The sequence below is a fragment of the Panthera pardus genome, unplaced genomic scaffold (assembly GCF_024362965.1).
Source record: "Panthera pardus isolate Hobbes unplaced genomic scaffold, ASM2436296v1 HiC_scaffold_16, whole genome shotgun sequence".
Lineage (NCBI taxonomy): Eukaryota > Metazoa > Chordata > Mammalia > Carnivora > Felidae > Panthera > Panthera pardus.
The window spans coordinates 28,474,201-28,502,157 of record NW_026526721.1 but is presented as its reverse complement, the minus strand read 5'-3'; the positions used below and the strand labels follow the sequence as shown (position 1 = coordinate 28,502,157).

The window sequence follows — 27,957 nt, the reverse complement described above, 5'->3', positions numbered from 1 at the left end:
TGAGAGGAAAGAAAGTCAAGTCATCCATAATGCTGTTATGACACCAACGGTTTTATTCATATGAGGACAATTGATTCTTAGAAGAATGGTAAAGAAAAGTTTGGAGAACATCTTATTGAAACTAATAAAGAAAAAAAATAAAAATAGTTCTAATCCCATGAGAAGAGTAACCCCTATGGTAGGTAATAAGTGAAAGGGATTGGCCTTTGTCTGAGGCAACAGGTGTGGTCAGATCAGACAGACACTATTTTACTATCATGAAGGAAGATACAGATGTATATGTGTACTTAGACCTAAGGGAATGTAAAGTCACCCTTTAGGAAACTTAATGAAAAGAGCTGGGACTTTGTTGGTAACATTTTGTTTCCATAGTAAAATCAGTAAAGTTTGCACAAGTATCATTGGCAATGTTAGACATCCATACTTACATATCATAATCAAACTTTTGAAAGACATTCTTGAAAGTGACGAGAGAAATAACTCATGTACAAGATGTTTTCATTAACAGCTGACTTCTTATCAAAAACCACTGAGGTCAGAAGGCAGTAGGAGATGACACATTCAAAAGTACAAAAGAAATGGAATGTTAACCAAGAATTCTATATTCAACAAAACTATACTTCAAAAATAAGACATTCCCAGATAAATGAAAACTAAGACAACTCACCATACTGCCACAAGAAATACTAAAGGAAGTGCTTCAGGCTGAAACGAAAAAATCTAGACAGTAACTAGAATTCACATGAAAAAATAAAGGAAAAAAAGTTCATAAAAACTCATAAAGAAAAAAAGGCTCTTTCATAAAAAAGGAGGGTTGCAGATTGAAGCCCTCTGTGTATATTACCTTTTTCATTAAGGATTATAAAGAAAGAAAATTGGATTAAAATAGAACAATTCCCACAAATGTTAATAATTACAGATTTTGGTTTCTTTAGTTCCTTTGGTTCTAATATTTAGTAGCATATTGTGATGTACAGCATCATATCAAATACTTTCCTTGTGACACATATTTAACATTCTCACATTACAGACCACGGGCCCAGATTCCAGTTCAAATGCAATTAGGTTTAAGTGATACAATGGGAGCCATAGGAAATGTGAGAACTGTCAAATACCACACTGTCCTCACTACTGAGCTAGACTGAACCAGAAAGAGGCCAGGCTTTAGGATTCCCATTCTCCCATCTCTGGCAATTCTGAACTTGACCTCTGAGTCAATCTTTACTGAATATGCATTTTAGTGACAGGTTAAGGGTTTTTGGTGGTGGTGGTGGTTAAAAAAAAAGCAGAAAGAGCACTGATTAAGGTAACTATATAGGTAAATGTAAAAGTATGTACTTTTAGTTTTGACTCTTATCTGATTTAAAGGCAACCACATAAAGCAATAATATAAAACTGTGTTGATGGACTTATAATGGATGAAAAATGTAAGTTGTAAGACAATAATAGCACAAAGGAAGGTGAGGAAATACAGCTATATGGGAGCAAAGTTTTTTAAACAATTGAAATTAATATGGCATTAATCTGAACTAGATTGATATGTATTAAATGTTCACTGTAATTCCTAGGGCAACAACTAAAAAATAATTCAAAAAGTAGCATAAAAAGAAATAAGAAGAGAATTAAAATAGTACACTAGAAAATATCTATTTAACACAAAAAAGGTGGTAATGGAGGAATAGAGGAACAAAAAGAGTATAAGACATAGAAAACCAACATTAAAATGTAGATGTAAATGCTGCCTTATGGGAAATTACATTAAGTGTAGATGGATTAAGCACTCAAATCACAAGACATATTGGTAGATGGACTAAAAAACAAGAAAAGATCCAACTATTTGCTATCTACAAGAGACATGCTTTAGGTTCAAAGACACAAATAGGTTGAAAATAAGAATGGAAAAAAATATATTATGCAAACAGCAATGAAAAAAATGCTAGAATTGGTATACTGACATCAAGCACAATAGTCTTTGTTTTGTGGCCAAAGTCAAGGGGAAGCATGAGATATGTTTCCTAAGCCATCACTTGCCTCATTCCAGGGTAGTGGATTAAAGAGTGAGGAACATCTATCACCAATTCCTGTCTCTAATTATTGTCCTCTCCCTTTCTATGGCCTGGGGAAACAGAAATTGCTTAGATTCTAAATTTGAGGGGTGCCTGGGTGGCTCAGTTGGTTAAGTATCTGACTCTTGATTTCAGCTCAGGTCATGATTTCATGGTTCCTGAGTTCGAGCCCCACATTGTTTGAGCCCCACATTGGGCTCTGCACTGATAGTGCAGAGCCTGCTTGGGATTCTGTCTCTCCCTCTTCGCTCTGCCCCTCCTTCACTTGTGTTCGCTTTCTCTCTCTCTCTCTCTCAAAATAAATAAGTAAATATTTAAAAAATAATCTAAATTTGATTAAAAACCTAAATTTGATTAAAAAGCCTAAAAGATAGTTTTTATTTGATTTTATTTTTAATAAAATCCTATTATATGTGAAAATACAGTCATATTTTTATTAAACAATAATTTATGAACATAAAAGGATATAAAACATAAATGCAAGCTCAATTCATTTTCACAAGTGAGAGCATACTTACGTAATTAGATCAAGAAATGGAACATTGACAAGGTACCTGGGTGACTCAGTTGGTTAAGAGTCCAACTTCAGCTCAGGTCATCATCTCGCCACTTGTGAGTTTAAGCCCCAGCTCAGAGCCTGGACCTTGCTTTGGGTTCTGTGTCTCCATCTCTTTCTGCCCCGCCCCCTCTCTGTCGCTTTCTGTTTCTCAAAAATAAATAAACATTTAAAAAATGTTTAAAAAAGAAAAGAAATGGAACATTGCTAACATCCTTGAACCAACCACTTTTGTCTCATCTTCTAGGCACTTCCTCCCTCAAAGGATAACTACTATCTGGACTTCTAACACTATAGATAAGTTTTATCTGTTTCTAAACATTATATAATGAAATAATAGTGCGTACTTTTTTGTGTCTTGCTTCTTACACTTATTGCCATGTTTACGCAATACATCTATATTGTCGCTGAAGTTGTACTTTGCTCATTCATATTGTGTTACCGAATTCCCTTATGTGATTATAGTGTAATGTATTTATCAGTTCTGCAATTGATAGATTTTGGGGTAGTTTCCAGATTGGGGCCATTCTGTGCAGTGCTGTTATGAATATTTTTGTATGTATTTTTCAGTAATAATATGTAAACTTTTCTCTTCATGAATAAGACTAAAGCTATTGGGATAGGATATACCTATATTCAACTTTAGTATGAGTTGCCAAATATTTTCCAATGTAGTCCTACTAATGTACACTCCCTCCAGCAATTTATGAGAGTTTAGTTGCTCTATATTCTCACCAATATTTGCTGTTGACTGTTTTCATTTTAATCATTCTGATGGGCATGTAGTTATAGTAAACTGTGATTTTAATTTTCATTTTTCCAATGAACACTTTATCATATATTTGTTGGCCATCTTAATATCTTTTATATATTGAACACTATTATATATTTGTTGGTCACCTTAATATGTTTTTTTTCTGAATTCTTGCTTATTTTCCTGTTTGGATTCTGTCTTTATTTTTTTTTATTGATTTACGAATGTTTTCTCCCAATCTGTGGGTTAATTTTCACTCTATAAATGGTGTGGTTTGATTAACAGACATTCTTAAAAGTATCCAAGTTACTAATTTTTCTCATATGGTTATTGATTCTGAGGTCATATTTAAGAAATACTTCCTTACTTTAAGATCTTGAAGATATTCTTCAGTGCCTCCTCTAGAAGACATTGTTTTACCTCTAAATGCAGCTCTGTACTTCATCTACAGTTGACTTTTGTGTGTGGTTGAGAGATATGAATTAATAGATAGATATAGATAGATATAGATATAGATATAGATATAGATGATATAGTTATAGATATAGATATAGATTGATATAGATTTACCCCCTATGGATGGGTATCCAATTCACCCAGCACCATTTGTTTAAATGACCGTCCTTTCCCCATTAATCCCTAAGGCTGCCTTTGCTGTGACTTTTAAGATCTTTTCCTTTTTTCCTCGTTTTAGCCAGCTAATGAGAGTCTTGAAGATGTTATCCAGTAAGTATTGATGCACAGAAAATCATTAACCCAGTTCCTGAAAATAAAAAGCATTGATGCTATCATTTCCACTATTCTTCAGTTGTTTTATAGTCTAGCCATACATAATACATATAGCCTTCTCATGATTCTTTTTTGTTCTTTGAAAAATAACATTTTTTCTAATAAGATAAGTAATACTGTTCATTGATTTAAAAAAAACTTATACAGAAAATAAAGCAGAAAATATGAATCACCATAATCCCATCAACTAAAAGAAAATCACTAAAAAATTTGATGAGTTTTCTTCTCATTCATTTTTTTAAAAAGTTCATTCATAATATTTAATTCAAAGTTACTAACTACATAAAAACACCAAAATTTATAATTAAAACATAGATGATGACATTTTGCTTACCAAAATATGTATTCATGAACACTTAAGGGGTGCCTGGGTCGCTCAGTCCAGTAAGCGTCAGACTCTTGATTTCAGTTAGGGTCATGATTCCAGGATTGTGAAATAGAGCCCCACATTGGCTCCATGCTGAGTGTGGAGCCTGCTTGGGATTCTCTCCCTCCCTCTCTTTCTGCCCCTCTCCCACTCATGCATGCGTTCTCTCTCTCAAAAGAAATAAACATTAAAAAAAAACTGGAAGAACATTTAAAAATGCAGAAGGTAAGAGCACCTGGGTGACTCTCTCTGTTGTGTGTCCAACTCGGTTTTAGCTCAGGTCAAGATCACGGTGTGTGGGTTTGACAACTGCATTGTGCTCTACTCTGACAGCCCAGAGCCTGCTTGGGTTTCTCTCTCCCCCTCTCTCTGTCCCTCCTTTGCTGAAGGTCTCTTTACATAAATAAACAAATAAACAAACGAACAAACACAAACTTTGAAAAAAGGCAGAAGGGAAACAAGATGGCACAGATCATCTTTTCCTACCAAGTGCAGCTAAAAACTCTGAAAATAACCCAAGAGGCAACTCTGAAAATTGAAAAGAGGAAGGTGAACTGGCTAGAAATCTCAGAACCCAAAGCAACATAGTAGCCTGACATCTTCTGACCTTCTCCTGTCCCCATTTACACCAGCAGAAAGAGAACCAGGCCCAACATCTTCTGGTCCCCAACTAAATGGGAGAATATGGTCCAAATAACTGAATTCCTTTCCCAGATTGAAACAATTAGCACAGATTTTTGTTCTCTGCCCCATGGCCAATCTTATCCCCCACCTCCAAACTCAGAGATATAGGCAGCTTTGATTAAGTGGGAACCCTACCAACAATAGGAAGCCCATGGAACTATCTCTACCCCATGAGCAAGAGTTTCCCTTCCCTTAAACACTTAAAGACTCTTAAGTCCTTTGTGGCTGGCACCAGGCAGGAAAACCAGAGAGACAAAAATAGACTATAAAGGCTCATAAAGATAAATTGTCAGTGCAACCGTAGCCCATGAAATGTAGGCCAGGGCCTCCATGCTAAACCAGAACATAAGGTACAGAAAACCAGAGAAGACAGAAAAAATGAAGAAGGTGACTGCCTGATTAAACAGAAAACTTAAGTAGGATCCAGAGTATCCTAAAATAATAATCAAAATTTCCGGGACAAAACGAAAATAATTTGCCATAACAAGAAATAGGAAAATCACAACTTGAATGAAAAAAGACAACAGATGCCAAAACTAAGAGAAACAAGCTATATTGAAATTATTCGTCAAGGAATTTACCTTAGCCATAATCAAATTGCTTCAACAAGCAACTATAAGTATCTTTGAAAAAAAATGAAAATCTCACTTGAAAATAAAAAAAAAAGACCAAATGGACATCATAGAGCTAAAATACACAATAACTGAAGTAAATTTTTTTTTCATTGGATGGGCTCAATAGAAAGAATATGACAGAGAAAAGAATCAGTAAACTTGAAACTAGAATAACAAATTACTCAATGCAAACAATAGAGAAAGCATACACACAGAAACAAAATAATAAAAGATCCAATGTTCATGTCATCAGAGTGCCAGAAGAAGAGAAAGAGAATGGGGCTGAAAACATATTTAAAACATAATAGCTAAAAATTCCTAAATTTGGTAAAATATATGCATCGACAGATTTGAAAGAGTTGAGCAAACATCAAACTGAATAAAAACTTTAAAAAATCCACATCAAGACACATTAAAATTAAGTTTTAAAAACAAAGAAAAAAATTTGAAAGCAGCCAGAGAGAAAGCAGCCAAACAAAATACTACCCATAGTGGGATGACATACGATATTTTTCTCATCCGCAGCCATGAAAACCAGAAGGAAGTGGTATGACAGTTTTCAAATAATTAAAGAAAAGGACTCTCAACCCCAAATATATCCTTCAGGGAAAGAGTTAAAAAAAAAAAGAAATTTTTAGATGAAGAAAATTTAAGATAATTTGTCATCAGCAGACTTATTCTCAAAGAATAGAGAAAACACTCAAACAGAAAGAAAATGGCTGCAAGATAAGATCTGAAATTCCAGAAAGGAAGGACAAACAATGCAATAGGCGAAAATAAAATTAAGCAGAACTTTTTCTCTTCATGATTTTTTCAAAATCATTTTTGATCACTGAAGCAAAAGTTATAAGACCATCTATTCAATGTATTCCTATGTAGAGAAAATATTTAAGGTAATTATATTTTCAAAGATGAAAGATAAAGAGACCTAAGTGGAAATAAGCTTTCTACATTTCACTGGAAGTAGTAAAACACCAAGACTAGTACATTGTGATAAGTTATATAGTTATATTATGATATCTAGAGCAAGTACTAATGAAACTGTAGAAAAAAATATACTCAAAATCATTAAAAATTAATGGTATCCTAAATAATGGTCAAGTAACTCACAGGAGAGCAAGAAAAGAGAGAGGTATGAGAATAAACAGAAAACAAACAAAATGGCAGCTGTAAGTCCTGTTCTTTCAATAATTACCTTCAGTATACATGATCTAAATACACCAATTAGAAGACATTTGGCAGGGTGGATTTAAAAACAAACTAACAAACAAACGTCAAAAACCCACATGACCCAATTCACTGTATGCTGCCTCCAAGAAATTAACTTCAAAACCAATGCAAGTGAGTTGGAAGGAAAGGATGGAAAAAAGACACACTACACAAGCATCAATTTAAAAGAAAAATTCAGAGAGAATTCTTTCTTTATTAACATACTCATAATGTTCAAATACTCTAATGTATGGTGGGGCCCAGTGTTGATGAAATCGTTTGATTACTACAGATTTGCAGACTTTCTTAGCTCTTCCTGAACCAAATTACTCAAGTACTGAGTCAAGATCTTACTAATGTATATATTTTTAAATAGTAATAACTAGAAAACCATCTAGATGAGCACACTGATATGAAATTGTTGGCAGGAGGTTGCTGGTCAGAAAAGCAGCCAAAGCTAAAGGGAGCACATATGCAAGATCACTTAGATAAATGAGAGCCCAGCTTCATGTTTTGCATTTGAAAGAGTTCTAATGCAGTATGAAAATAGCAATAGAAGAGGGACAAGTGAAGAGATGATTTTTATCCTCAGTTCTATGGTGTGGCTTGTGGCTCTGTTCTTTTCAACATCTGTCAGTCTCTATCAATATATGCCTGCATAAAAATTCAGGCAATTATCATTTGAAAGGTTATAAAATTGTCCACACAGTCACATTCACCTTCTCAGTTGTAGTTTGACAGCAAGGTTGATAAGTTAGGTCCAAATAAAATTAGCCTTCAATAAGATGCTTTCAAATTACTATAACAAACTTCCTGGTACCTAAAGTGCCTTTTAGAGGACCAGAGGCCTCACTCAAATGGACCAGAAAGCCTGTTGACTAGACCATACTGCATGCAGTCCGCTAAAGTGCTGGAAGCCATGGACAAAAACCAAAAACCAAAAAAACAAAACAAAAACAAACAAAAAATCATCGCTTGCTTTTTCCCCTAGACCATTGTAGAAAAGTGAAGGGTTTTTTTTTAATTTCTAAAAACAGATGAAAATATGCTAGAAAATGTACTTTCTATTTTTTTTTTTCAATCAAATTCTAGGATGTCCTGTGGGTTCTGGAACCAATGAGAGCGACCCTGTACCTATAGAGAAATCCAGTAATTGCCCCCAACTTGCATGTGAACTCCCGTATAAAAACTGGCATAGATCTATAGATGGCTGGCCCAGAACTAGGCATTCCCATAACTTCATAAGAGAGCCACAGGAGGGCTCAGCATGACATTAGAGTGGAAATAAGATATGGTCCTCTTCCTACCGTCCTCCTGCAATCTTTCATGACCAATCATCTATTTAGTTAGAAATACTAATTTAGATGTTTAGTCTGAGTGCAATCTTTCTTTATCTCAGCCACATTCTGTCCCTAGCCAGATGTAGAAAAGGGTCATACTCTATGAAGAGTGATTAATAAATTGATTCCATATTCCCAACATCAGTTTATACTGTGAGGTTGTAGGGGCGATGTGGGGTAGAGTATAGTGGGCTTAGATCAGCTTTTCAACATTTGAAATTTTTTTCTTTCAATTCAGTACCATTCAATTCAATTCAATTTCACAGTTATTAGACATTTGATGTGAAAGGTACTCTATAATGCCAATAAAACCAGAGGAAGACAGAAGTAGTTGTCAGTCTGATAAAGAAGTATGTTAAATACAACAACAATATCACAAGATAAATCTCTCCCTCTTTCCTTCCTTTTTCCACTTTTCCCCTTCCTTCCTTCTTTTTCTTTTCTTTTTTTCCCCAGCTTCATTGACATTTAGTTGACATACAACACTGTGTAAATATAAGGTGTACAACATGATGTTTTGATACATGTATATTGTGTATTTTCTATACATTCACATATATTCGTGAAATGATTACCACAACAGGGTTAATTTAACCTATCCATCATCCCACAGAATTATCAGTTTTTGTGTATGGTGAGAACATTTCTTCCTGACATACTGTCATCCCAAAGACACATTAACAAATATAAATACTGATTTCCACCTATCATTTCTCTAGCATCTTTCACTCACCAATCAAAGACAACAATGCCCTCATAATAGTAGATGTCATAAAAGCAATCATTCCTTTTGCAGAGACCTAAAGAGCAAGGAAGACTTTCTCAAGGTCACCTTTTACTTTTCCGATGCACACAATGAAAACACCAGCACCTCTGCTCCTGGTAAGGGCATCTCTCATAACTGCAGTTTTCCTCCACCAACTATAATGCACTACTGGTGATTTTCATCTACTTCTGTATGAAAACATGATAGAATGCACCTCTTCCCTGGGTTATTTCCAGAGCTACTGTATTTATTATATTAATGTTTATCACTTGGATGTCATTTAATGAATGTCGGCGGGGGTGGGGGGGAGGGAGGAGATAGAATGTTCACTGAAAGAAACTGTGCCATTAATTCAAATGGATGGTAAAGACAAGCATGCACATTCACATGGCCATATGGGGGCTGTTTTAGGGCACTGAAGCAGTTAATTTTGTTTTAAAGACACAAGCTTAGATAAAATAGATCTTTCTGACTTTGTTGAGAATTGAAATTATAAAGCATGTAAGGCTTCAGATCAAAATGCCTTATTATTCTCCCCTCCCCACCTTATCTGAGGAGTGTAATGCCCTTACAATGGCCCACTTCTTGAACTCTTTCCAATTTCAGATATTTCCTATCTCTTTTAATACCTCATTGCTTTTGCATCAATTACAGCCTGACCTAAAGCTGCACTGGAAGTGGAAGTGATATATAGTGGAATCCATTTAAATGAATTTCTGATGAAAGAATAAAACTGTTAAAAGAATAAATTTACTGCACACAAATTTATACAAATCCCGTATATGCTGTGAAATCCTCTTAAATGAAAACCTGATGAAAGATTAAAATGTTAAATGAATTAAAATCCACCAGACTGGTGAAATATAATGATGATTTGACCTACTAAATGAATGGCTGAAATGAAGATATAAATTTGAAGTGCTCCAATGTATGTCAATTTTAACTGTGTGGTGAGCCAGCATAACACAAAAATATGGCTCTTGCTATTAAAGGAACACATTCTCTGTTGAACCAGCCATTATTTAGAAACACCTGTGTTCGTTCTTTGCATGATGAAAAAAGCAAAATATCCTGGTTCACACACAGGTAACATTATGCATTAACTCTTCCCTCTTTTCTAATCCTTTATCATTTGATCTCTTTAGGTTATATTTCAATTTGGATATAGTGCCATAAGTGTGGATAAGAACTGGGACCTTCCCATGGCCATTTCTTTCCTTCAGCAGGGGTCCTTACTAAAACAGCAGTTATATCTTGTTCACTGAATATACATTGGCCAAAAGCTAATATTAGGATGTGAATTTTCAGTGAGACACAGGGAGTTGGCCAAGCAGTTCCTATTAAGAATTACTACTCTATCTAACTCCCAATATAACATTCAAAAAAATAAAAACTCTGTTATAAAGTTTCTAGCACTTAAAATAAGTTTGCAAACCGGCTTCTGGCCCAGAAGAATTATAGGTTCCAACTCAGTTTAGGGAACAGGTGATACATGTTTTGTTGGTAATAAACTTGAAGCCTTGGTCACTCAAATATCATATCTCTCTAATTAGGCACAACTGGAAGCCTTTGATTATTGCCAGGAAAAACAAAAATGCAATTGCACTATGGAAAACTTCACCCAGCAGTCCTTTGACCTCAGTTCAGATTATGGTATTACAGCCATTTGCAATTAGAAGCCATGGCCAGGAAGAGGTCATTATCCCCACAGGCACCTCTGGTGGTGCCCAAATTTCTGGGCATATGGCCAAATGCATGTGACCATTAATTTAAATGCATCTACTCACCAACAAATGATCTACAATTTGTCTTAAAGGACCAAAAGGGGTGAGGTTTCTATGCTAATTAGGTCTGGCCAATCCTGAACCTGCTTCTAGGGAGAAATAGAACATTGCTTTTAGAAAGCTTTTGAATTTTTCATCAATCCTAGATATTCTTGGGTGAGGAATTGTCCTAACCTTCAGTGGAATTCCTAACAAGGAAGGAATCCAAGGCACTGTTGCAAGTGATCCAGGGTGGTCTGTGGTGGTTACTTGGCATAGCCTAGAATAAATGTCTTGGGTGCTGCAACATCCCTTAAGTTACTGTTGTCTAAAAGGCCAGATGCTTTGCCTTTCGTGGATAATCTTGGTGTCATTTGTCAACTACAGTAGTTGCCACACCAGCTTCCAAATGCCTCAAGAACAAGAAATGAGTCTTGGTTATCTTTGCAATTCTAGGGAAACCCACAGCACCTGATAAATGTTGTGTTGGGGTGCCTGGGTGACTAAGCGGGTGAAGTGCCTGACTCTTGATTGCAGCTTAGGTCATGATCTCACAGTTCATGAGATCCAGCGCCACAACGGGCTCCTCACTGACAGCACGGAGCCAGCTTGGGATTTTCTCTCCCTTTCTCTCTCTCTCTTCCCCCCTCTCTCACTCTCTCAAAGTAAATAATTAAGCTTTAAAAGAATAAATAAATGTTGGGTTAAACTAAAACGGTTGAGAGTAACTTTACTGAGGCAGAAGTGAGTAAGACTTGGGGCTCTAGCACCCTCTGGGGGATGCCATAGTTGACTTCCCTTATATTTTTTTCATTAGCTTCAGAATATTTATCAAGTGCCTTTTATGGAGAGCTAAATAGTGGGAATGGAATATGTATACTCAGGAGGCTTACTTTCTGTCAGAAATGCTGAAGATTTCTAATTGTTGTAATGATTGTTTATAGAGTAACAATTATTACCAGGACCTGTAGGAGGCACAAAGATACAGTAGTAAATAAGGTATAGCTCCATTTAAAGGAGCACTGATGGGGAAAGACGCAGTTACAACTGAATATGAGAAGTGCTCCAAAGGGATTAAGTACAGAATGGAAAAGAGTAAGTATTATCTAAACTGAAACCTGAAGGATGAATCAAAGTAGGCAAAAAAGGTGTAAAAATAGAAGGGGAGCTATACCTTCCAGCTGACCTTATTTTGTGGATCCATGTTCTACACGTTTTTCGTTAACACACAGATATTTTCATCTTTCAAATAAATAATAAGAATATTTAGCTCTACCAACTGTTTGACTCTTTTTGAATAGCAGATGAGTGTCCACAGCTTATTTTCTTATGAATATTTTTTGCATATGTCTACCAAGTAGGTCAGGTATTAGCATGTAAAATTAAATACTTATCAGGATTACTATCATCAGTAATGTCATGGTAGGACTTAAAGACTTCCATTATTTATTGGTGTCAGAGTGAAAAAGAATTCTTATATCATGAAGTTAAATAAAGTATAGTGAAAGTGTATTAAATTGCTATGGATAAAAACATCTATTTATATTCTTTAAGTTGTACCTAAAATATGCAAAAAATTCATTATTTTTTAGAGACATTTATCAAAAATGGGGATTAATCTTCACTCAGTTTTAATTTAAAATCTGAAGATGAATTGGGATTATAGAAAATGATTTAAATAAAAATAATATATATCCACATGAAAAATATATATAACTATATAAATATTTAATATATGTATACATTAAAATGCATTTTATTTTAATATAAAAGATAAAAATATATAAAAATAATAAAACATTAAAAATTATATATGTGTGTGTATATATACGTGTGTGTGTGTGTGTATACACACACACATGAAGTGGCACCAAAAGCATTATGAAGGACAACAAGTAAAATCTAAACAGTTATTTTTGAACATTTCAAAGACTTCTTTTTCTCAAGTCTTCTTTTGATTTCTAATTTAAATATATTAATTATTAAAAAGTATGCACATCTCAAATTTCACATTACCAAACTCTCAAAAATTCCATTTTGCACTCACATAATTCTTTCTAGACTGAGATTTGGTATAAAGTGAAGTACAAAGGTTTATGAATATCTGGTCACCTGATGGTGACTTACATTTGTCAGTTTATATGAGCTCTCTGATGATCCACCTTGGAACCATTCACTGAAAACTTGCTGGAAAGCAGAGTTTCTGGGGGAATAAATCTCTGATCATCAGAATCCTTGACAGTTTGGATTTATGAAATGCATAATCCTGGACCCATGCCAGGTCTACTGGATCAGAACTGTGGGAAGGCTTGAGAGAGTGAGATTTAGGAACAACACAATTAACAAAAGTAACTTTAATGCACAGTTCGGTTTTTAAAATGGTGAAACATGATAGAAGGTAAGTCTCCAAATTATGAAACCTTGAAGTGGAGCCCAAAACTCAATTTCCCTCTTGACTAAGATTATGACTGAGAATAACAGAAGGATTGGAAAGAAAAATAAATCCTTGGTAGTATCTAAAGAGATTGTAGGTGATCACAATCATGATAAGAAGGAAAGATTTTTTTTCAAACTAAAATCTCCCTAAAAGATGGAGCTCCCTGAAAGCAGCTCCTTAAAAGATGGAGTCAACAGCCATGAGAAGTCATCAGGGAAACGTAGTGAGAAAAGGGGGCTCTGGCAGGGATTAATCAATCATTCAAGCTCTAGGCCAGGAACAGCATAGGCCCTCAACAAATTTTTGTTGGATGAATGGATAGATGGAAATTCTGGGTCTCATTTGTAGTGTGTCAGTGTATTAAGAACTACAAATGTGGAGATTCTAAGAGAATGGAACTTTATGTATTTTGATCACAAAGATATTCTACAAATCTAGTTGTGATTTACTGTTAGAATGCTTGCAAGTGTGATATGCTAGACTGTCTCTTAGGGCATTTTTCTGGATACCTACAGGAGACACAGTAATATGGATGCTTTGTGCCAAGGCCAATCTAAAGCAAGATTTCCAAGTATAAATAAACACTCGTGATTAATTTGTGCTTTACTTGATAGTAAATACTGACAGAATTATCAGATAGGCATCATTGCACCCGAAGCTTCATCTAGAACTTGGTATGCAAGTCAAGAGTGTTATTTCAGTTTGGAGATTGAAAACAGGTAACATAATTTTCCTTGGCAACGTATTAAAATTGAAAAGTTCTTGGAGAACTTTTGGAGAACAAGATGCTAATTTTACCACTAATTCATTGTACAAATTTGGACAAGTTATTTATATACCTATTAGTAAAACAAGAAAATTATACTATTATTCTAAAGGGTGAGGGCAGTTGTAATCAGTAACATGCTGGTAAATAGTTAACAACTAGAGCTCTAAAGGAGGGGGGGAAAAGCCTAATTCATATTAGCATTCTCTAATTTACATGAAATAAAGACTCTCTTTGCAGTCAATTTAAAGCTGTCAAAATGATATCACTGAATGCAGAGTTGGGAAGAGAAGCACACAAGCTGGTAGGAGGTAATATTCTATGGTAACATAATAATACTTTATGTAACTATTCCCTAATCTGGAAATTTTCTTTGTTTCTCTACTTTGCTCTTCATTTATCTTTAGATTCCCTGAAGTGAAATTTCCGAGTCAAAGAATGTACGTATGTGAACATTTCTAAGGCTCTTGATAAAGATGCCAAATGATGTAAAAACAAAACAGAACAAACTTTAATTTATAATAATAATAATTTATTTAATAATAATATAAATTCTACCATACTATTGCCAACATAGAGTATTATTATTTTTAAAACAGTTTTCTTAATTTGGTAGCCTTTTTTCTATAGTTTTTAATTGGATAAACTTTTAAGTATACTAGCTAACAATTTGTATTTCTTTCTCTGAAAAATGTTCATAAACTTTGTCATTTGTCTACTATAATTCTTAATGTATTTTTCTTCTTTAATGTTCATTTATTTATTTGAGAAAGAGAGAGTGCATGCACGTGAGTGGGGAAGGGGCAGAGAGAGAGGAGAGAGAAAATTTCAAGCAGACTTCATGCTGTCAGGGCAGAGCCCAATGCAGGACTCTGATGAGTAGTTCAAACTACTCTGATGTAGTTCAAATCCCATGAACTACAAGATCACCACCTGAGCCAAGATCAAGAGTCAGATGCTCAACTAACTGAGCCACCCAGGCACCCCTTACTGGATTTTTCTAATTAATTTTATAAGTTGAGCTTATAACCCTTTGTTAGCATGTTGCAAAAATGTGATTATAAAATTGTTTAATGTCCAAAAGTACATCTTTTATGATTAAATCTGGATTTTTTCCCATTCCTTCACAAACTTTTCTGGTTTTCATTTTACATTTAAATATTTAAACGTCTGAATTTACTTTGCCCTATAGTATGAGGAAAGATCTACAATGTTTTTATTTTCCCCTCAAAAATTTAGTCAATTTCTCCCTATCTCTTTTTCAAAATCTCTCTCTCCTCTCATCTTAATGTGTGATGCCATCTTCATCAATATTAAATTTAGTATATGTAGTGATCTGTTTGCCCATTTAGCCTTTTCTATTAATCTATCTGCCCACCCTTCATGGTAGTACCTTTCTATTATAATATATGCCCCATTATAATTAATTTCAATATCTACTAAGTAATTCTCTGTTGTTTTCTTAAATCATTATAAGTTATTTCTTCCATATAACTTTATAATGGTTTAGTCTGTTAAAAAAAAAAAAAGGCCACTGAGCTATTTATACCTATTATATTAAACACATATAGCATTTGTATCTTTGCAGTGTAACTATTTATAAAGTCTTATTTTTATATTCCCTGGTAAATCTGGTGGTTTTCTTTATGTATCTTATTGAAGTCATTAGTAGATATGTAACACTTTTCATGCTACTATACGCAAAATCTATTTTCAATCTATTTTCATGTAGCTGTGTTACATATTTCACGACTGATAAGTAGAAAAGCCATTGATTTTATATAAATGTCACTTAAACTTATTCACAACATATAAATATATATATATATATATATATATATATGTATATATGGTATGTATGTATATATGTTGTATGTATGTATTTATTTATTTAGAGAGAGTGAGCAGGGGAGGGGCAGAGGGAAGGAGAGAGAGAATCCTAAGCAAGCTCCACACCATCAGCGCAGAGCCCCACATGGGGCTCAATCCCACAAACCATGAGATCATAACCTGAGCTGAAATCAAGAGTCAAATGCTTGACTGACCAAGCCACCTACATCCCCATATTCACAATACATTTTTTAAAACTTAATCTTGAAGGGTTATATTTATACCATTACATGAATGATGATGTGTTTTCAGTTTTACTTCATACTGTGTTGACCAGGAATTTAAAAACAATAATAATGGTGAACATTCTTTCCTGCTTACTTGATTTATTTTTTCTTGTCTTTCCTTTTTTTTTTTTAACCTGGAGAAAGTTGCCTATTACATGCAGTAAGAAAATTCATCTATACTTGCATATTTGCACCAAGTGTTTTGTTAGCTCTCTGTTTGAGATACATATTCTTTAAAGCATATTTCTATTTCTAATATTTTAGAAGTATTTTTGTTCTTGTATTTTTAATTATTTACTTCTAATTCATTAATTAAATCAAGTATTAAATTTTACCAGATAGATTTTTGGCATCTATTGATATGTTTTGGAAAATAGTAAATAAAGAGGAAGGATTATTTATCGCCTCTCCTACAGGAACTATACCACTGGATAATCAAATAAAAGACCAGGAGATATTTCTCTGTATAGAAATATTCTAGCTAATAAATTAGAAATGAATAATAAAGTAGAATTTCACAATTTTTCAAATTCTAACAAACTAATGGAACAAGACACTGACCTCCAATTACAGGATGTGCAGAAGACCAAGGAATGTATTAAATTGTAGCACAGGGTAACAATCAGGCAGATACATACTCTGGAAAACTCTATAGGAAAATTTATTTTAAACAAATAAACCATAAGAACAAAAAGATATGGAAGGAGATCATACATTTAAAAGATATTGAGGGGCACCTGGGTGGCTCAGTCGGTTGAACCTCCGACTTTGGCTCAGGTCATGATCTCACGGTCTGTGAGTTCGAGCCCCGAGTGGGGCTCTGTGCTGACAGGTCGGAGCCTGGAGCCTGTTTCAGATTCTTTGTCTCCCTCTCTGTCTCTCTGACCCTCCTCCGTTCATGATCTGTCTCTGTCTCAAAAATAAATAAATGTTAAAAAATAAATAAATAAAAATAAATAAAAGATATTGAGACAACTCATCAAATTGTACACTTACAGTAGGTGCGATTTATTGCACAGAGAATACATATCAATAAAATAGTTTCAAAAAAGAGAGACTTAACATATATATATATTGAAACATCTCAAAGTGTGAATCTTATTTGTGTCCTAGGTTTTTATTTATTTATTTTTATTTTATTTTTTTGTATTTATTTTATTTTTTAATTTACTTTTGAGAGAGAGAGAGAGCAAGCACAAGTGGGGGAGGGGCAGAGAGAGAGGGAGACACAGAATCTGAAGCAGGCCCCAGCCTCCAAGCTGTCAGCAGAGAGCCTGACATGGGGCTCGAACTACAGACTGTGAGATCATGCCTTGAGCTGAAGTCAGATGCTTAACCGACTGAGCCACCCAGGCGCCCCTGTCTTGGATTTTTAAATTACAGCAACAATAACAACAACAGATAAATGTCATTTAGAAATTTTAACACTGGACATTTTGATTATATTAAGAAATTATTAATTTTAGGTGAGATTTTAGTATTGTGGTTATGTTAAATGATTCCTTATAATTAAAGGGACATAATAAATACTTATGGATAAGATAATATGGTCTCTGGAATTCACTTCAGAATAACAGGACAGAGGAAAATGGAAGAAAGTGTAGAAAGAACAGGACTGACTTTAGCTTGATATTATTGGGGTTGAGTGATGAAACTTTTTTTTTCCTATCCTATCTATTTTTGTATATGATTGTGAATCTCCATGTTAAATGCTAGATGTTAAGAGAGAGTATAATCACAACTTTCATAGACTATAAAATGAATATATGTCAAAGACTGTAATTTATTATTTAATGAGGAAACCAAAAAGATGTTATAATTAGTTCAAAGGGGATTTCAAAGAACCAAACCTTTATAAGTGGTAATGGTGAAATGAATTTACAAAATTGGCTTATTCCATGAAGATCGTTGTGGTACTGCTGGGAAATCCATTGTATTTCCATGGGATAAAATGCACTTAGATGTCTATATTCAAGAATCCTCTGCTTTGTATCAGTTACCTGCAATTTACAGAGTTGTTCCAAAGCTTAAAGGCAATGAATGCTGCAGAAATGCCATAAAATCAAATAACCAGGCAACACTTAGTTTTCAATGAAGATACTCGGTAATCTTTCCAGCCCATTTTGGACTTGTCACATTATGGTAGACAGAATAATGGCCCCTAAATGTCCATGTCCTAATCCCCAGAGCCAATGAATATGCTACTTGTACATGGTCAAAGAGATCATACAGATGTGTTTACATTGAGGATCCTGAGGCTGGAAGATTATCCTGGATTATCCAGACAGGCCCAATGTAATCACAAGGATCTTTATAAGAAAAGACAGGGTTAGGAGGATTGGAATCAGAGAAGAGGTGATGATAGAAGCAGAGGTTGAGCTGGTATAACTGCTGGCTTTGAAAATGGAGGAAAGAGGCCATGAGCCAAGGAGCCCAGGCAGCCTCCGGGGAAAAAAAAAAGAAAAAGACAAGGAAACAGATTATTCCCTAGGGCCTCAGTGGAAATGCAGGCTTGTTTACATTTTCATCTTAGCCTACTGGGATCCATTTCTGACTTCTGACCTCATAACTATATAATGTGATAATAAATATGTTGTCACTAAATTCATGATACATTTTTTACAGCAGCAGCAAGACATTAATATAGTCTCTAGTCACCCTCTGTTTTAAGATCATAATTATCTCAAAGAAGGATTATCCTTCATCACAAAAAAATGGTGATCCCATTATGTTTGGCCTGATTATTTACACAGGCGCAACAAGAGTGTTAATAAATCTCTTTGAGCTTATTTTGCCAACCTAGAACTGTACAATATCAAGCAACCACCAAGGCTTTAAACTTAACTTCTATCTGAAAGTTTTCATACGGAATCTCTGATCTGACCTTTATGAACATCTCATTTGTTCTTCTAAGACTGGAAAATCAAACCCAAGAAAATACTTCAGATTTCATCTCCAGTACCTTGTAAATTTAAATGGATTCCTCTGTTCTAAGGGTCCCCAAATTTTTCAGAACCCATGCTTCAAGGAAGTGACCATCTTACTACCTGTAGGACTGGAATTCTGAGAGTCAATATTCCTGAGGATGCATTCTAGCCATTGGCTCCATATGTAAAATCAACTTTAGTTCTTTAAAGGTGACTTGTCATATTTGATTAAAAGTGTATTATTTTCAAAAGTGACATTTCAAGCAAGGCATTGGTTGTATAATTGTTTTGTCCAATTATAATCGTGGAAAATGAAGGACAGATTTTTACTGAACCTATACACATAACTATATTATCACCAAAAGTAAAGACTAAGAGCTTTGGAATTCCAGAAAGTCTGAGAGAATCAGCTATTACTTACAATTTTTCATTTTAGTTTACAAAAGCAGCATTTACTAAATTACTGTGGGGCATAAATAGCTTTTAAAAAGATAGGACTCCCTCATCTATCCAGAAAACAGAAAAATACAATATTACAAAAATTTACTGTCATAAAAATTTCATCATCAATTCATTCAGACCTATTTAATTAATTCTTGATCTCCTTGATCTTACATTACCAGTGTCATTAAGCCATCTACTTTCAATGAAAAGCAATCATGAAAATCTAGACCCATCTACAGGTATAGTCTGAGAGCAAACTTTTTCTGTAAAATCTCAGATAGTAAATATTTTAAGGTCTGCAAGCCAGATGTTCTCTATTACAACTATTCAATTCCATCATCGTAGCAAAAAAATTAGCCAGAGACAATACACATAAATAAGTGTATGTGACCATGTTTCGATAGAATTTTATTTACAGAAACAGACAATGGGTATATTTGTCCAGCAGGCCATAATTTGCTGACCCTTACTCTGAGCAATGTAAGATCGGCCCAGATACATCAACAGTTTGAAGTACAGTCCTTTTTCTTGAGGCTCTGAAACTCTCCTTTGTTGAAGACACAAACTTTTTCCTGTAGCTTACAGCTGAGCCTCCATACAAGCAAGCGTCAGAGTAAAACAAATACTATCTGTAGATGACAGAGAACTAATTACTGGGGTTAATTTATTACAATTTTCAAATGTGAAAATTGGATGAGGTTTCTGATAGGAATAATGCAATTAACAGCAGTATGACTATTTCTATGACATCAAAACCAAAGATGACAAAGTCTTCCAAAAAATAAGTCTCTAAGAGTAATGATTAAGTCTGTTTTCAAAGATGTCATTAAATGCTATATCTGATATAAACAAATAGAATAGTTTTAAGGGAAAAAAAGATATAGTAACAATATTTCTGAGAAATAATATTTCATATATGAAGAATATAGCAAGAATATCAAGAAGAGAGATTCAGCAAGTCGGTAGTAGGGTCTAAACATGTGTAAAATTTCTTGGCTAAGTGTGATGTTCATCTCCACTTGAGAACCACTGGCCTAGAAGATGCTAGCTTTTGTTCAGTGTGGGATTTGATTTCACCCTACCTGAAAGCTACTGAGATATCCTGTTACCTTCTTATGGATTCTGACAGAAGATATGAGACTCTTTGGTCAGAGACAAAGGACTTTATTCCTCATATCACAACAAGCATATGAACATAAAATTGCATTAGTTTCCCTTGTCCCCAGGTCCCACTGGGGTGACAGAGAAAGCCCAGATGGATGCTGTGCAGGCAGAGAGTTTATGTTACGATCTGAAGAACACTGAGTTTGGGGAAATCCATTGCTTCTATAGAAAGCAGTAAGCAAGCCTTAATTTTTGTCTCAGAAAGAAATATTACTTCTTTCCTAAAGTTAATCATGAGAACACGGCCCTGAGAAGTGGCAGGGTGAAAGAGCAGTCAGGGCCTTGAAATTTTTGCATTCCCAGCAAGACACACAAGGGCATAAGAAACCCTGGGACAACTGTCTTTTTCAACAGACTCAAATGAAAAAAGTAAAGCTGTGGCAAAGTAAAAACTGAAAAGTGACAGATAATGCTATAGTTGGTGCTTCACATTATCACATAAAACAGTCTAGGACTCTGATAATTATACAAAATCTGACAGACTATTTCATAAGAAATTTGATCAGAGTTTCATGAGAGGTTAAAATATATTATGGAAAGCAAAACACTGACAGACAAGGGACTTCAAATGAAGCATATGATTTCTGAAATATTTGCAAACTTAACCTAGGGAAGACTGAATGTCTCTTCTAATTTGACAGCTTTTGCTCCACAACTCTTATAACAGGGTAGCAAAAAGATCTAAATAGCTCTAGCATCTTTTTTTTATAAGCAAAAGAACAAATCTTTGTGATTTTTCAGGAACCCTCTGGGAAATCCCAAAGATAGTTTGGGAGTACAAGATATGCTGAAAATTTTATTTTATTTTTTCTACATTTAGGACCTGATTTTGGAAGGTGAAATGTTTAGGAGGAAATCTGGGGCACTCTCTTGGTTACCTGTTTAAGTACAGGAACAATAAAACATTTAAAAATAAACATGGAAAGTAGGATGCTTCTAGAAACCTTAGCTCTTTCGTAAGTGAGGAACCTTTGTTCATTCTTTTTTCATTTTGCATAATAAAGAAATATGTCCTTGAAAGTAAGTCAAATAAGTCAATGAAAAGCACAGAAAATTATTTTGGTAAAATACAGATTCTCTGCTAATCTATATAGACTACACAGAAGGTAAAGAATAACATTTCGGGGTGCCTGGGTCCCCCAGCTCATGAAGTGTCTAGCTCTTGGTTTCGGCTCAGGTCATGATCTCACGGTGCATGAGACCCAACCCCGCATCAGGATCTTACCTGACAGAACCTGCTTGGGATTCTCTCTCTCCCTCTCTCTTTTCCCCTCCCTCGCTCATACTCACTCTCTCTCTCAAAATAAATAAACTTAAAAAAGTTTAAGAATAACCTTTCATATTGTAGGTGAAGACAATCAGTAAACCAAGGAAGCAAACTCACTGAGTAGGCTCTGCTAACACTACAACATATTTCGTAGCTTAAAAAAACTTTTTTTAATGGTTATATTTACTTTTGAGACAGAGAGAGACAGAGCATCAGTGGGGAAGGGGCAGAGAGAGAGGGAGACACAGAATCTGAAGCAGGTTCCAGGCTCCAAGCTGTCAGCACAGAGTCAGACGCAGGGCTCGATCTCCTCGACCGGGAGATCGTGACCTGAGCCGAAGTCAGAAGCTCAACCAACTGTGCCACCCAGGCGCCCCTATTTCATAGCTTTTTAAAAAAAAAAATAATATTTATTTATTTTTGAGAGAGAGAGAGAGAGAGAGACTGAGACAGAGACAGAGTGCAAGCTGGGGAGGGCCAGAGACAGAGGGAGACACAGAATCCAAATCAGGCTCCAGGTTCTGAGCTGTCAGCACGGAGCCTGATGCGGGGCTGGAGCCCACGGACTGTGAGATCATGACCTGAGCCAAAATTGGATGCTTAACCAACTGAGCAACCCAGGTGCCCCTCATAGCTTTTTTAAGATGCAATATTACAAACCAAATCCAAAAAAAATTCACTTTTCAAATTTCAACCTTTATGTTTGTTCATATTATGGAGCAAACTCATGTTTTAACTTGGACATATCTCAGAAAGTTTGTGAGGTAATAACTTGTTTCATAGTAGATACTATTTACGTTCATATACAATGCGTTCATCTTTGTGACCTTAACATGGATCAATAAGCATTTTTTTTTAATTTCTGTTTCAATTCCTCACATGGTTAAGATTGTTATTTATAATTCACATAAGCTGAAACTCCTTGGGATCTTCAATGAATCTCAAGAGTATAAGGGTGAAATGGGTTCAGGGACTGAAAAACAAACAAACAAACAAACAAACCCTGAAAACTGCTACTTTAAAACAAAAACACTCTTTTCCTCTAAAGTACAAACAGTTGCATTTCTCTGTTATCGTTCCCAGTGTAGTTTCAATCACTCATATTAATTAACCTCTTCAATAAATAATCACAGAGAAAACTGGGGTGGGAGGTGGCTCATTAATAACTGTCTGTCATATGCAAACATTTTCGTGGATAAGTAAAGCACATGGACACACATCACACAACTTTCTAATGTCACACAAGTATTTTAGATACTTTCTCAAAGTGGCAAAAGTAAACACATGCCTTAACGCACCAGTGACTTCTCAATAGCACATACAAATGAGAATAAAGTATATGAACTTAAATATGGTTAGTAACCAGCACCTGTATTACTTAGAAATTTTCGAGGTCTCCAATGATTAACCATCAATTTAATATCAATTCAAGATAAGTTAACTACAGATATTGGAAATTTTCTTCAAGCAGACATACTATAAAACATAATTACTGTCAAAATAAACTTTTGTCACAAACATTACTCCTGGTGAATACAAATTTACTTGTTTCATAATCTTAAACTTTATATGATAGTAATGCTGTTTTATTTGATCAGTAAACCTGTATAAGCATAGAAAACACAAACCTAAAAGACAAACATGCTTATATTTTACTTAACATTGATAACTCAGAGAAGACATAGCTCTTTTTATTAAGCCAAAATTATTGATCTAGTCTCACTTACAAAAGATTAACCTTTATTACATAAACCTGAATTCTTAAAATATTTCTAAGCTAGTTTCTGTAAGAATTTCTTTTCAGTTTCTATAAGAATTTTTAAAGTCAAGTACATTTAAAGTATTAGAAGTTTAAAATTTATTATTTTTCTAAAATTTTAGTAGTGCTCAATTTTTGTGCTGATAATTTAATCAGAGCAAAACTCCTTTGAGAGACTTCACAATCTAATTTATTAAATATCCTCTAGGAAGATATTTTACACCAAAGCAAGAAGTAAAAACCTTTCTGAATCAAAGAAATATAGACATACAGGCTCATAAAGTGCTTAGTTTCAGATTTAAAACTTTAGCTACAAGTCAGCTGTAAAGAGAGAAACAAAACCTTAATAGTCCAGATATTAAAATTATACTTCTCCTCAGTGCACAAAATTCTGCAGTAATTTAAGCTGAAAAATAAACAAATCAACAAATACAAAGAACAACAAGCCAGATTCTCTCTCTCTCACTCAACTACAGAGATCAAAAACAGACCGTTAAACCAAATTTCCAGTAACTGCTACCACCAGTGGTTCATAACTCACGTCAGCCATGTTCAATCCAGAAACAAAAACAAAATACAAAATCACTGGAAAGGAAAAAAATTTTTCCAGAAAAAGAGAATGAATTATAGTTCTATTGCCACTTGGGATTCAACCACTGGGAGTTGAGCAAGAGGTTTTGGGCTTAGGCAATGATATTACCAGACTATGGCAGATGAATTCCCTGGGCATCTTGGCGGGACCTCCAAAACTGTTAAAGGGTGATTTTAAAAAGAGGACATATTCATGACTCCCATACAAATATAAAATGAACACATCAAAGATTTTATTTAATCCATCAATTAATGAGGCAATCCATAGGATACTATAAATGGATCAAAAGATTAAGCAAAGAACCACACATATGAAGACAATAATACTGAAATACAGTTATAAATAGATACAAAACTGACTTATTCTGTGGGAGGGATCGATGTCATGCACCAGGGAGAGCAATCGTCTTTTCACTATGCAAAATTCTTTTATATGTCTATGGACAAGAATCATTTGCATTGCTATTAGTTTTCTGCAACCGAAAGAGTTATAAAGTAGCTCAAAGACAACAAAAGGCATAGAGAATCCATGGAACCATAGAATGGAATAACCCAGAAGGATGTGCTTAAACAATCTTTTTGGCCCATTTTAAATCTTATGATTTCTTCCTATAACTGTCATAAAGTTTTAAAACTATCATTCATTTCTAATGATTTATTGTATTTTAGAGGCCAAAGTGATCTAGAAACTACAAAAAATTATTTACAAAGGATTGATCTGAATGATAAGAAACTATAGGATTTCTGAGAAACAGAAATCAAAACTCAAGTGAGTGATAAAGTCTCCTTTTTGTAAGTGAAATCCATTGTCTGTTCCTCTTAAACTGCATTGTTTCGATTCAGTTGTAGGAATATCCAATTAAAGTTCTATTAACTAAAGAAATCTAAAACCTAGTAGATCATATAACTTATCTAAAACAAAAAATGTAATTTTAATGAAACTTATTTGCTTACAATATTGTGATAGAAATGCTAGTTGCTTGAACAAACACTCACATTTTATTGTTGACAATATAAAGTTTTATTTCTTGAGCATAGAAAGTTCTTATGCATTCAGCAGCTTTCATGGCTGTCTCTTCTTCAGGCGAGGACTCATGGATCTGAGTTCCTTCCGTTATGTGGTTTTGCCATTTTGGAGTCTTTCACTTCCAGACAGAGCAAACAAATGAAGGATCTCACAGCTAAGTCTGGAGTTGACTTTCAATACTTACATGCACATCATCTTTGTCTAAACTAGGCGCATGGCCCTAACTCAACTGCAAAGAATGCTGAGCGATGTGTTCATGGTGTGTGTATAGAAAACGGAACAGATTTCTGAGTAGCTAGCCATTTCCATAATCATGATGACTGATTTAATTAATTTTCAGTCAAAAATAATTTCTTGTGAACCATGAAAACCGCTTTCCCTTTTTTGAGTTCTTTTAATTTGTTATCTCTCTTAATTTATAGTCAATGGAAAATTCCCCAACTCCTTGACTCCTTGTCACTCTGAAGACCCAACCTGGAAGACTGTTAACAGAGCAAAAGCTATATCACATTCCGAAGAGGACAATCACATGGAAATAAATGAGCAATGGAGCCAACAGGGGTATCAACATGTTTTTCAATGCTTCATGCATCATCAGCTGTTTATTTCAATATTTTGTATGTCATCAGCACTTTGTCTGACAGCTCCATTTGTTCACTTTTCATACTCCTTTTGAGTAAACAGCACATGTAATAGTTCCATTTTAGAACAGCACATTAATCTTCCCTTGTTAAGGAATGACTTGTCCTCACACTTATCATCACACCTCTCTTGTGATATGACATCATCTCCTCATTCGCTGAGATAAATGCCAAACAACAAAAAGTCACACAGACATTTGAATTTCTACATTTGTCTATTTGATTTGCAGCACAACTCAGAAATATGGGGAAGGGGGGAAGCTAGTCATCGGTGAAGCTATTTTTTTTATTGGCACATTTGTATTCTCCGCACAGTCTGTACTCAGTATTGAGAGACTCTAACAGATCTAAGCCAATTGGGTGGATTTCCCAGTAGGTTAAATCAAGCCATGCCAGAAAAGCAAAGCATACACCCATGTAGAGCACAGCAGAGTGGCAGCAAGTGTTCTTTGCCCTTCAGCATCCACAGGGGGCCTGTCTTCTGGAGCACTGAGTAATAACAGCCACAAGCCAATTGCTGTCTTTAAAGCAATTCTGGAAGTGTTCCTTATAGAAAATGAGCCATGCAAGTTGTGATTTATTTATAAATAACTCAAATATAAATACAAGTTAAATCCTGTCTAGAAGGTAATGCAGACAGACTGCAAAATAGCAGTGTTTGTGTGCTGAGAAATGGCATTCAGTAGCCATGTTTCACCGCAAGTTAAGTACTATCATTAAATTCTTAATCAAATTCTCTTTGGACCTTTAATTTACTATAAAGCTCTGAAAAAATTCACCTCAACGCTAGCTCTCACTCTTTCTGTTTATGATTTGAGCCTGAAATTTGACCACTGGAAAATACAGGGGAAGGTCACTGAGTTTGGGGTTATAACACCTCACTATGAAAGACATTGAAACTGAAAAACACAGTTAGCTAAATGAGACGAACAGCTTTCCATATGAGATGGTAATATAATGATAACTTATAATTTGAAATAAAAATTATATAGTGTATTTACTGATTACCTTTCATCTATAATAAATTATGGGGTATAAGGACTTAAAAGAGTAGAAAATTAGAAAAAAACTAAATATCCACAAATAAAGGAATGAATAAATTGTGGTGTGTTCAAACAATAAAATACAGCTATACCTACCAGTGTGAAGGAATAAAATACAGCTATACCTATCAGTGTGAAGGATTTTCATGAACATAAATATTAAGAGAAAAAGGCAAGTCAACAAAGAACACATTGGTATGAGATTAGTTATATAAGCTCTTAAAACACACAAGAAAATATTATTACATATTGCCTAGGGGCATATGTAGTTGATGTGTTGGAAGCGCACTGTAAGGTAAACAGCTTACCTTACAGTGGCTTCTTGAAGAGGCAAAAAAGAAGTAGGACATGATCAGAGAGAAAAACACAGAGGACTTCAAATATACAGATAATATTTCACTTGCTAAGCTGTGTGGTGGCTACATGCATTCGCTTTATCTTCCTTTATACTTTTTTCTGTGTATGTAAATGTTTGCAAAATAAAATTTAATAAAAAAGTGCAGTGATCCTTGACTTTACAAACTTAGGACTCTAGTGTGATAAGAAATACATATTTGGTCTTTGTCCCCAGTTGCTGATACATATTTTCTAAAACCTTTGGAACATCCTGAGTGATAGGGATAACAGGAATATTTTTTGTAATTCATAAAAAAAAATCTCCTTTCAAGTACATCTGAGTTTATCCTAAGAAGGTGACTCTGTGTATGTTCCTACACAGCTTCAGGATGGGGGTTGGTTGCCAGAAATATCAAGCATGTGATTAGAGACCTGAAACTTTCAGTCCCACCCATGGACCTAGAGATTGAGTTCATCACCTATGGCCAATGATTTAGCCAATCACACCTACATAATGGAACCTTTAAAAA

The 27,957-nt window shown here is 34.6% G+C and overlaps 1 long non-coding RNA gene across 1 annotated transcript in view; it reads right to left on the bottom strand.

Moving 5' to 3' along the window:
* LOC109277832 (uncharacterized) overlaps positions 1–17,103 on the bottom strand; it is a 39,870-nt gene extending 22,767 nt beyond the window's left edge. The window contains exon 1 of the long non-coding RNA XR_002085340.2: positions 16,943–17,103. This is a non-coding gene — a long non-coding RNA (uncharacterized LOC109277832). The remainder of the gene's footprint in view (positions 1–16,942) is intronic.
* Between the last annotated feature and the right edge of the window lie 10,854 nt (positions 17,104–27,957).